The sequence below is a fragment of the Oncorhynchus keta genome, unplaced genomic scaffold (genome assembly GCF_023373465.1).
Source record: "Oncorhynchus keta strain PuntledgeMale-10-30-2019 unplaced genomic scaffold, Oket_V2 Un_contig_5786_pilon_pilon, whole genome shotgun sequence".
Classification (NCBI taxonomy): domain Eukaryota; kingdom Metazoa; phylum Chordata; class Actinopteri; order Salmoniformes; family Salmonidae; genus Oncorhynchus; species Oncorhynchus keta.
Genome location: NW_026288505.1, coordinates 5672 through 15477, shown reverse-complemented (window position 1 = coordinate 15477; position 9806 = coordinate 5672). Strand labels below are relative to the sequence as shown.

General features: G+C 49.4%; 1 long non-coding RNA gene across 47 annotated transcripts; it reads right to left on the bottom strand.

Annotated features, from left to right (window-relative positions):
- Positions 1-1232: 1232 nt before the first annotated feature.
- On the bottom strand, positions 1233-7104 carry LOC127925544 (uncharacterized). 47 transcript variants are annotated; one of them, XR_008121266.1, is made up of 5 exons: positions 6962-7104; positions 6099-6153; positions 5011-5116; positions 4506-4549; positions 2364-2386 (listed from the first exon to the last, which is right to left on the bottom strand). It is a non-coding gene; the product is annotated as an uncharacterized LOC127925544 (long non-coding RNA). The 47 variants fall into 47 exon arrangements; XR_008121277.1 differs by lacking the exons at positions 2364-2386; positions 4506-4549 and adding an exon at positions 1233-1261; XR_008121283.1 differs by lacking the exons at positions 2364-2386; positions 4506-4549; positions 5011-5116 and adding exons at positions 1233-1261; positions 4834-4939.
- Between the last annotated feature and the right edge of the window lie 2702 nt (positions 7105-9806).

The window sequence follows — 9806 nt, the reverse complement described above, 5'->3', positions numbered from 1 at the left end:
AACGCTCCCATCTGCTGCTCCTCTATCCACTCTTGAGACCTGCACACACACACACACACACACACACACACACACACACACACACACACACACACACACACACACACACACACACACACACACACACACACACACACACACACACACACACACACACACACTTGTGTGACATTCGTACTAAACTTTTTGTCAAAATAAATGTTACATCCTGACTCCTCCCCCTCCCACCTCCTCTAGTCCCCTGTCTCCCCTCCAGTCCTCTCCCCCTCCCTTCCCCCAGTCCCTCCTCCAGTCCCTCCTCTTCCCTCCAGTCCTCCTCCCTCCCCTAGTCCCTCCCCCAGTCCCTCCTCCAGTCCCTCCCCCAGTCCCTCCTCCCAGTCCCTCCTCCAGTCCCTCCCTTCATCCCTCCACCAGTCCCTCCTAGTCCCTCCCCCCAGTCCCTCCCCTCCAGTCCCTCCTCTAGTCCCTCCTCCAGTCCCCTCCCCCAGTCCCCCTCCTCCAGTCCCTCCTCCAGTCACTCCTCCAGTCCCTCCTCCCAGTCCCTCCTCCAGTCCCTCCTCCAGTCCCTCCCTCATCCTCCCAGTCCCTCCTCTAGTCCCCCCCAGTCCCTCCTCTAGTCCCCCCCTAGTCCTCCAGTCACTCCTCCAGTCCCTCCTCCAGTCCCTCCCCCAGTCCCTCCCCAGTCCCTCCCCAGTCCCTCCTCCAGTCCCTCCCCTTCCTCCTCGTCCCCCCCCCAGTACCCCTCTGTACCTCTTATGCACCCGTGGTCGCGTAGGGAGCCAGTCTGTTTGTGATGGTGTCAGCGAAGACTGACGGAGTGACATGATTGGCTGGAGCTTCCATCAGGTAACGGGCCAGGTTCTGCCCCTCTCCGTACAACACGCCCTTCTCCCAGCCAGACACACATCCACTGGACACACACACAGGTTACAGAGAGTCAGTGGATGTCCGTGTTTGTGTGTGCCAGTGTGTGTGTGTGTGTTTGTGTGTGTCTCTGTGTGTGCCAGTGTGTGTGTGTATGTGTGTGTCTCTGTGTGTGTTTGTGTGTCTCTCTGTGTGTGTGTGTGTCTCTGTGTGTGCCAGTGTGTGTGTGTGTGTGTGTGTATGTGTATGTGTGTACCTGCCGTGCAGCTGTGTGGTGACTCTGGTCTTCCTTGGTTTCAGGTCATCGTAAGTCAGCCCAGAACAGCTCCCCTCTGCTGTGACTGGCTGTCCCCCGTCCACCTCTAGTCCACATGGTTCTGGAGAACCCTGCAGCCTCCTGACAGACAGACTCTCTGTTATTAAACCCCCAACCTCTCTGTATGGGTCACCTCTTATGCAGCCTGACAGACAGACTGGCTGTTATTAAACCAGTCCACCTCTGTATGGTGTCAGCGGACGCTGGGAGAACTCCTGCAGCCTTGGCAGACAGACTGCTTTATTAAACCCACCAACCTCTGTATGGGCAGGTTCTGCCCCTCTCCCATTGTACAACAGACTGGCCTTCTCCCAGCCAGACACATCCACTGGACACACACATGGCTGGGTTTACAGAGAGTCAGACTGGATGTCCGTGTTGTGTGTGTCTCTGTGTGCAGCCTCCTGTGACAGACTGGCTGTTATTAAACCCACCAACCTCTGTGTGGGTCAACACATGGTCTCTGGAGAAACCTGCCAGTGTGTGTGTGTGTGTATGTGTGTACCTGCCATTCTGGGAGAACCCTGCAACCTCCTGACAGACAGACTGGCTGTTATTAAACCCACCAACCTCTATATGGGTAACACATGGTTCTGGAGAACCCTGCCCTCCTGACAGACAGACTGGCTGTTATTAAACCCACCAACCTCTATATGGGTCAACACATGGTTCTGGAGAACCCTGCAGCCTCCTGGACAGACAGACTGGCTGTTATTAAACCCACCAACCTCTATATGGGTCAACACATGGTTCTGGAGAACCCTGCAACCTCCTGACAGACAGACTGGCTGTTATTAAACCCACCCACCTCTATATGGGTCAACACATGGTTCTGAGAACCCTGCAGCCTCCTGACAGACAGACTGGCTGTTATTAAACCCACCACCTCTGTATGGGTCAACACATGGTTCTGGAGAACCCTGCAGCCTCCTGACAGACAGACTGGCTGTTATTAAACCCACCAACCTCTATATGGGTCAACACATGGTTCTGGAGAACCCTGCAGCCTCCTGACAGACAGACTGGCTGTTATTAAACCCACCAACCTCTGTATGGGTCAACACATGGTTCTGGAGAACCCTGCAGCCTCCTGACAGACAGACTGGCTGTTATTAAACCCACCAACCTCTGTATGGGTCAACACATGGTTCTGGAGAACCCTGCAGCCTCCTGACAGACAGACTGGCTGTTATTAAACCCACCAACCTCTATATGGGTCAACACATGGTTCTGGGAGAACCCTGCAGCCTCCTGACAGACAGACTGGCTGTTATTAAAACCCACCAACCTCTGTATGGGTCAACACATGGTTCTGGAGAACCCTGCAGCCTCCTGACAGACAGACTGGCTGTATTAAACCCACCAACCTCTGTATGGGTCAACACATGGTTCTGGAGAACCCTGCAGCCTCCTGACAGACAGACTGGCTGTTATTAAACCCACCAACCTCTATATGGGTCAACACATGGTTCTGGAGAACCCTGACAGACTGGCTGTTATTAAACCCACCAACCTCTGTATGGGTCAACATGGTTCTGGAGAACCCAGACAGACTGGCTGTTATTAAACCCACCAACCTCTGTATGGGTCAACACATGGTTCTGGAGAACCCTGCAGCCTCCTGACAGACAGACTGGCTGTTATTAAACCCACCAACCTCTATATGGGTCAACACATGGTTCTGGAGAACCCTGCAGCCTCCTGACAGACAGACTGGCTGTTATTAAACCCACCAACCTCTATATGGGTCAACACATGGTTCTGGAGAACCCTGCAGCCTCCTGACAGACAGACTGGCTGTTATTAAACCCACCAACCTCTATATGGGTCAACACATGGTTCTGGAGAACCCTGCAGCCTCCTGACAGACAGACTGGCTGTTATTAAACCCACCAACCTCTGTATGGGTCAAATCAAATCAAATCAAATGTATTTATATAGCCCTTCGTACATCAGCTGATATCTCAAAGTGCTGTACAGAAACCCAGCCTAAAACCCCAAACAGCAAACAATGCAGGTGTAAAAGCACGGTGGCTAGGAAAAACTCCCTAGAAAGGCCAAAACCTAGGAAGAAACCTAGAGAGGAACCGGGCTATGTGGGGTGGCCAGTCCTCTTCTGGCTGTGCCGGGTAGAGATTATAACAGAACATGACCAAGATGTTCAAATGTTCATAAATGACCAGCATGGTCGAATAATAATAAGGCAGAACAGTTGAAACTGGAGTAGCAGCACAGTCAGGTGGACTGGGGACAGCAAGGAGCCTTCATGTCAGGTAGTCCTGGGGCATGGTCCTAGGGCTCAGGTCAGTTGAAACTGGAGCAGGAGCATGGCCAGGTGGACTGGGGACAGCAAGGAGTCCTCTGGAGAACCCAGACAGACTGGCTGTTATTAAACCCACCAACCTCTGTATGGGTCAACACATGGTTCTGGAGAACCCTGCAGCCTCCTGACAGACAGACTGGCTGTTATTAAACCCACCAACCTCTATATGGGTCAACACATGGTTCTGGAGAACCCTGCAGCCTCCTGACAGACAGACTGGCTGTTATTAAACCCACCAACCTCTGTATGGGTCAACACATGGTTCTGAGAACCCTGCAGCCTCCTGACAGACAGACTGGCTGTTATTAAACCCACCAACCTCTGTATGGGTCAACACATGGTTCTGGAGAACTGGGCTGTGAAGACAGACTGGCTGTTATTAAACCCACCAACCTCTGTATGGGTCAACACATGGTTCTGGAGAAACCTGCAGCCTCCTGACAGACAGACTGGCTGTTACCCACCAACCTCTGTATGAACACATGGTTCTGGAGAAACCTGCAGCCTCCTGACAGACAGACTGGCTGTTATTAAACCCACCAACCTCTATATGGGTCAACACATGGTTCTGGAGAACCCTGCAGCCTCCTGACAGACAGACTGGCTGTTATTAAAACCCACCAACCTCTATATGGGTCAACACATGGTTCTGGAGAACCCTGCAGCCTCCTGACAGACAGACTGGCTGTTATTAAACCCACCAACCTCTATATGGGTCAACACATGGTTCTGGAGAACCCTGCAGCCTCCTGACAGACAGACTGGCTGTTATTAAACCCACCAACCTCTATATGGGTCAACACATGGTTCTGGAGAACCCTGCAGCCTCCTGACAGACAGACTGGCTGTTATATGGGTCAACACATGGTTCTGGAGAACCCTGCAGCCTCCTGACAGACAGACTGGCTGTTATTAAACCCACCAACCTCTATATGGGTCAACACATGGTTCTGGAGAACCCTGCAGCCTCCTGACAGACAGACTGGCTGTTATTAAACCCACCTCTATATGGGTCAACACATGGTTCTGGAGAACCCTGCAGCCTCCTGACAGACAGACTGGCTGTTATTAAACCCAGAGTTGGTAGAATCATATTCAATAGGAGTCACAGGTTTATTGGTACTAAGAGGTGCTTCTCCACCAAGTATAAACTCTGGGCTGTGAAGACAGACACTATCAACACATCTTGGTTTGTTACCTCTTAGAAAACATACTAAATATTTGACTGATAAAACGTGGAGCAGGTTGTGTATAGATCACTAAGAACGGTACCATCACACACACACACACACACACACACACACACACACACGTAAAAGGAGAGACTCACCTGCTATAGCAGCCCTGATGTTCTCCTTACAGGTGTCCCAGTACTCTGTCCCACACACACCCAGAGAGTTCCTCCCTAGACCAACTACTGCTATGCATGGGAAGTCCTGTATGCGCACACACACACACACACACACACACACACACACACACACAGCCACGTAAAGGAGAGACTCACCTGCTATAGCAGCCCTGATGTTCTCCTTACAGGTGTCCCAGTACTCTGTCCCACACACACCCAGAGAGTTCCTCCCTAGACCAACTACTGCTATGCATGGGAAGTCCTGTATGCACACACACACACACACACACACACACACACACACACACACACACACACACACACACACACACACACACACACACACACACACACACACACACACACACACACACACACAGTAATTAGTAAGCGTGTATCGTCTTGCTCTCATCTATAATATCTGCTGCTCAGTGAGATGACGAGTTTAATATCTGTTACAGCGTCACTACAGTTAATATATATATATTACCTCATGAAGACTGTAGAATATTCTGGTAATATAGTTAATATATATATTACCTCATGAAGACCGTAGAATATTCTGGTAATATAGTTCATATATATATATATTACCTCATGAAGACCGTAGAATATTCTGGTAATATAGTTAATATATATATTACCTCATGAAGACCGTAGAATATTCTGGTAATATAGTTAATATATATATTACCTCATGAAGACTGTAGAATATTCTGGTAATATAGTTAATATATATATTACCTCATGAAGACCGTAGAATATTCTGGTAATATAGTTAATATATATATTACCTCATGAAGACCGTAGAATATTCTGGTAATATAGTTAATATATATATTACCTCATGAAGACTGTAGAATATTCTGGTAATATAGTTAATATATATATTACCTCATGAAGACCGTAGAATATTCTGGTAATATAGTTAATATATATATTACCTCATGAAGACTGTAGAATATTCTGGTAATATAGTTAATATATATATTACCTCATGAAGACTGTAGAATATTCTGGTAATATAGTTAATATATATATTACCTCATGAAGACCGTAGAATATTCTGGTAATATAGTTAAAATATATATTACCTCATGAAGACTGTAGAATATTCTGGTAATATAGTTAATATATATATTACCTCATGAAGACTGTAGAATATTCTGGTAATATAGTTAAAATATATATTACCTCATGAAGACTGTAGAATATTCTGGTAATATAGTTAATATATATATTACCTCATGAAGACCGTAGAATATTCTGCTCTTCCCTTTCTTCAGACCTGGTCCTGATCTGAGGAGTTACCAAGGAGAAGGTTTTTACACCAGTCAACAGACTCTTACAGATAGGATGTGTGTGTGAAGGTGTGTGCGTGTGAAGGTGTGTGTGTGTGTGTGTGTGAAGGTGTGTGTGTAGGTGTGCGTGTGAAGGTGTGTGTGTAGGTGTGCGTGTGAAGGTGTGTGTGTGAAGGTGTGCGTGTGAAGGTGTGCGTGTGAATGGGTGTGTGTGAAGGTGTGCGTGTGAAGGTGTGCGTGTGAATGGGTGTGTGTGAAGGTGTGTGTGTGAAGGTGTGTGTGTGAAGGTGTGCGTGTGAAGGTGTGCGTGTGAAGGTGTGTGAGTAGGTGTGTGTGTGAAGGTGTGCGTGAAGGTGTGTGTGTGTGAAGAACAGTGTGTGTGTGTGTGTGTGTGTGTGTAGGTGTGTGTAAAGGTGTGTGTGTGTGTGTGTAGGTGTGCGTGTGAAGGTGTGTGTGTGTGTGTGTGTGTGCGCGTGTGAGAGTGTGTGTGTGTGTGTGGTGGAGGAGAGGATGAAAAGTGTGTGTGTGCGTGTGAAGGTGTGTGTGTGTGTGTGTGTGTGGTGTGTGTGAGAAGGTGTGAAGGTGTGTGTGTAGGTCTGTGTGTGAAAGGTGTGTGTGTGTGAAGGTGTGTGAAAGTGTGTGTGTGACGGTGTGTGTGTGAAGGTGTGTGTGATGAAGGTGTGTGTGTGAACGGTGTGTGTGACGGTGTGTGTGTGACGGTGTGTGTGTGACGGTGTGTGTGAAGGTGTGTGTGACGGTGTGTGTGTAGGTGTGTGTGTGTGTGTGTGTGTGTGTGTGTGACTCACATCTTTAGCAGCTCAGTCAGTTTACCAGACAGAACTCTGTCTACACCAGCTGCTGATTCAGTTAGATGGAGAGAGTCGTCCTCCTTCTCGCTCTCGTAAACGCCGAGCACCAGACCCTGTGTGGACACACAGTCAACACAACCAGTCAACACACTAGCTAGCTACTACCAAGGCTTTCAGCACAGCAGCAGCAGCAACAACAGACAGTAGAGGGCTGTGGCTCGCTGTACATGACAGTCACAGGACTATTGATAGGAGTTGAGAGAGAGGCAGGTTGAGGTTCCCAGGGTTAGAGTGGTGCAGAGAGTTGACATATGCTGAGGCAGTGAAGACAGGAGAAGATGGGCCTGAGGAGAGGGGTCCTGAGAGGAGGGGTGTAGTAGATCTGTACCAGAACAGAGGGAGGGATCCTGAGAGGAGGGGTGTAGTAGATCTGTACCAGAACAGAGGGAGGGGTGTAGTAGATCTGTACCAGAACAGAGGGAGGGATCCTGAGAGGAGGGGTGTAGTAGATCTGTACCAGAACAGAGAGGAGGGGTAGTAGATCTGGACCAGAACAGAGAGGAGGGGTGGAGGGTGCCAGTAGATCTGTACCAGAACAGAGAGGAGGGGTGTAGTAGATCTGTACCAGAACAGAGAGGAGGGGTGTAGTAGATCTGTACCAGAACAGAGAGGAGGGGTGTAGTAGATCTGTACCAGAACAGAGAGGAGGGTGTAGTAGATCTGTACCAGAACAGAGGGAGGAGGGGAAGTAGTAGATCTGTACCAGAACAGAGAGGAGGGGTGTAGTAGATCTGTACCAGAACAGAGAGGAGGGTGTAGTAGATCTGTACCAGAACAGAGAGGAGGGAGTGTAGTAGATCTGTACCAGAACAGAGAGGAGGGGTGTAGTAGATCTGTACCAGAACAGAGAGGAGAGGGTGTAGTAGATCTGTACCAGAACAGAGAGGAGGGGTGTAGTAGATCTGTACCAGAACAGAGAGGAGGGGTGTAGTAGATCTGTACCAGAACAGAGAGGAGGGGTGTAGTAGATCTGTACCAGTACAGAGAGGAGGGAGTCCAGAGAGGAGGGGTGTAGTAGATCTGTACCAGAACAGAGAGGAGGGGTGTAGTAGATCTGTACCAGAACAGGGGGATGGATCCTGAGAGGAGGGGTGTAGTAGATCTGTACCAGAACAGAGAGGAGGGAGTGTAGTAGATCTGGACCAGAACAGAGAGGAGGGGTGTAGTAGATCTGTACCAGAACAGAGAGGAGGGGGTGTAGTAGATCTGTACCAGAACAGGGGGAGGGATCCTGAGAGGAGGGGTGTAGTAGATCTGTACCAGAACAGAGGGAGGGATCCTGAGAGGAGGGGTGTAGTAGATCTGTACCAGAACAGAGAGGATGGGTGTAGTAGATCTGTACCAGAACAGAGAGGAGGGGTCCTGAGAGGAGGGGTAGTAGATCTGTACCAGAACAGAGAGGAGGGATCCTGAGAGGAGGGTGTGACTAGTAGATCTGTACCAGAACAGAGGAGGGATCCTGAGAGGAGGGGTGTAGTAGATCTGTACCAGAACAGAGAGGAGGGGTGTAGTAGATCTGTACCAGAACAGAGAGGAGGGTGTAGTAGATCTGTACCAGAACAGAGAGGAGGGATCATGAGAGGAGGGGTGTAGTAGATCTGTACCAGAACAGAGAGGAGGGTGTAGTAGATCTGTACCAGAACAGAGAGGAGGGATCCTGAGAGGAGGGGTGTACCAGAACTGGAGGAGGACCTGAGAGGAGGGGGTGTAGTAGATCTGTACCAGAACAGAGGGAGGGATCCTGAGAGGAGGAGTGTAGTAGATCTGTACCAGAACAGAGAGGAGGGAGTGTAGTAGATCTGTACCAGAACAGAGAGGAGGGATAGATCTGTGTAGTAGATCTGGACCAGAACAGAGAGGAGGGGTGTAGTAGATCTGGACCAGAACAGAGAGGAGGGTGTAGTAGATCTGTACCAGAACAGAGGGAGGGATCCTGAGAGGAGGGGTGTAGTAGATCTGTACCAGAACAGAGAGGAGGATGAGAGGAGAGGGGAGTAGTAGATCTGTACCAGAACAGAGAGGAGGGAGTGTAGTAGATCTGTACCAGAACAGAGAGGAGGGGTGTAGTAGATCTGTACCAGAACAGAGACGAGAAGTGTAGTAGATCTGTACCAGAACAGAGGAGGGATCCTGAGAGGAGGGGAGTAGTAGATCTGGACCAGAACAGAGAGGAGGAGTAGATCTGGACCAGAACAGAGAGGAGGGTGTAGTAGATCTGTACCAGAACAGAGGGAGGGATCCTGAGAGGAGGGTGTAGTAGATCTGTACCAGAACAGAGAGGAGGGTGTAGTAGATCTGTACCAGAACAGAGAGGAGGGGTGTAGTAGATCTGTACCAGAACAGAGAGGGGAATGTAGTAGATCTGTACCAGAACAGAGAAGAACCTGAGGGTGTAGTAGATCTGTACCAGAACAGAGAGGAGGGAGGGGTGTAGTAGATCTGTACCAGAACAGAGGGAGGGATCCTGAGAGGAGGGGTGTAGTAGATCTGTACCAGAACAGAGAGGAGGGTGTAGTAGATCTGTACCAGAACAGAGGGAGGGATCCTGAGAGGAGGGGTGTAGTAGATCTGTACCAGAACAGAGAGGAGGGGTGTAGTAGATCTGTACCAGAACAGAGAGGAGGGTGTAGTAGATCTGTGCCAGAACAGAGGAGGGATCCTGAGAGGAGGGGTGTAGAGATCTGTACCAGAACAGAGAGGAGGGGGTGTAGTAGATCTGTACCAGAACAGAGGGAGGGGTGTAGTAGATCTGTACCAGAACAGAGGAGGAGGGAGTGTAGTA